Here is a 2,221-nt window from a genome sequence, read left to right on the forward strand (position 1 = left end):
CATTTCTAAGTGACCGTGGGTGTGATTTTTTGCGCTATCTGTGGGTGCATGCACGCAAACAATGGGTGTATTGTATTTGAATGACATGGCACAAAGCACAATTTGCTATTTTCCTGAGAAATAGTTAATTGCACAGAGCTTGTGCAATTAACTATTGTTAGATAGTTAATTGTTAGAGACACAGGTCTGTTTTTAGTGCAAAGTTTAAACAGCTCCTCCATTTTCATTTTGGAGATGTCCAAACTCTGAAAATATAGTGGAAGATCAAATCATGTCCCTGACTATCAGAGATGTTGCCGTCTTACAAAACAAACAATTATGAGATTTGTGTTAAACTATCCATAGGTCATGATTTATTTTCAATTATTTGTATAATTATTTTGTTTATTTTTGCAAATGTATTTATGATTTTTATTTCACTGCAAAAGATACCGGAGAAAGAATTTGGTGTGGATTAAATGTTCTGATTTGTTTTATTATTATTATTATTTTAACATTTCGTTATTTTTATTAGATTTTCATTTAGTTTGAAGTGTAGTCTGAATTTAGAAATGTTTTTATAAAAATGTTCAAGTTTCAATCAATTAATTTGTGGTATTGTGAGGGGTCCTGAAGGAACATTTGCCAATCGTCATCCAACAAATGGGTTCTTAAGTCTCAAGAGCAGGTTATCACTTTACACGGCACTTCACGTATTCGAATGACGAAATAAAAGTAGCATGTTCACATATGAACAGAATAGCCCCTCTCGTGGTCATTAATGTGCATTGCACTTCTTGCATTTCTTCTTACATATCAAGTTACCACAGAATAAAAGTGTTTACTGATACAATCACTATTAAAACTAGCCATGATGAGTGTACCTTTAACTTTTACCTGATTCAATATTACTAAAAAACAACTTCACATGTGGTTTCTACACATTCAAATCTTAACAAATGGAAATTTCATTGTCCAAATAATAATCTAACAAAAAAAAACAACAACAATAAGATTTCACTTCAAACTAATATTGAATTATTTGTAAGCGCAATGCCTCTTTTATTTCTGGATTAAATTCATAAACACAATGTAGCTGAGCTGCCTGATTTGAGCACAGCCTTTATATTTCCTTCCTATACAGAAAATCCAATCAGTCGCGGATTAAACTGAACCAGGATCCACTAGTCGAGTCTGAGCACGCGGTCTCAGTCTCGCGATATTTCTTTCAGTGCGGGTTTGACCCTGCCCTGTCTCGCTCAGCTACGTATATAAACGCGGAGGACTGAAACAGATGGACTTTGGATGGGGGAACGGCAGACCTTACCGTGAATCACTGTGTTGTTATTTTCAAAAACGCAGATCGGCAACTTTTAAACAAGCATCTTAAGTGTTTATATGTTTCCGTGTTTTTTATTTTTTTTATGCTTTTTGGGGTTCTTGCTTTATATTTGCGGCGGATATTTCTCCCCCACTGCTCTCATAATGGCGAGCTCGGCTTAACTCGAACCTAGTGGAAAGGATCATACAACCGGCACTCATCCTCGAAATCCCACACGTGTCCAAGCATTGTAACCAACACCATACTCTTGACATTTACAATAATAAAAGTTATTAGCTACGCACACATATCAAAATCTGATCCATTTGCTCTCTTTGCAGGGAAGTATTTGTGTTTACAGATAGGGGACGCACGGCTGATACTGGAGCAAATACAGTAAATCAGGTGTTATCCTAGTATACATAGGCGGAAATTGTCGGGTGGGTCCTTGACCCCTAAAAAAATATCATTAAAATATGTGTATTGTAAATAATATAATGATATATTCTTAAATTATTGTTTAAGAAATAAAATAATACAAATGCAAACGGGGCAACATCAAAAAAAACCTTGGTGTCCCCTACAAAAATTGCTCTTGAGAATTGTTATGTTTATTGTCCCCCCCAACATTTTGATGAAATTTTCACCCCTGCTAGTATATTAAACTTTAGTATTTGTTTTAAAATGGAATGTATATAAAATTAACAAATTAATGTAGTACATCTTGGTTCCGGCTGCGTAAAAATCCGCATTTGATGTGGAAATTAAATATATCATATATTATTATTTTTTTATGGTAACTCAATATTACAACATGTAACAAATGCAAATTTTGATCCTAAAATGCATCTAAAATTGAGCCAAAAATCTAAATAAAGGACCGAATTGAATCGTGTGTTTTGTTGTCCTGTGTGTTGACCG

The sequence above is a fragment of the Xyrauchen texanus genome, chromosome 30 (assembly GCF_025860055.1).
Source record: "Xyrauchen texanus isolate HMW12.3.18 chromosome 30, RBS_HiC_50CHRs, whole genome shotgun sequence".
Classification (NCBI taxonomy): domain Eukaryota; kingdom Metazoa; phylum Chordata; class Actinopteri; order Cypriniformes; family Catostomidae; genus Xyrauchen; species Xyrauchen texanus.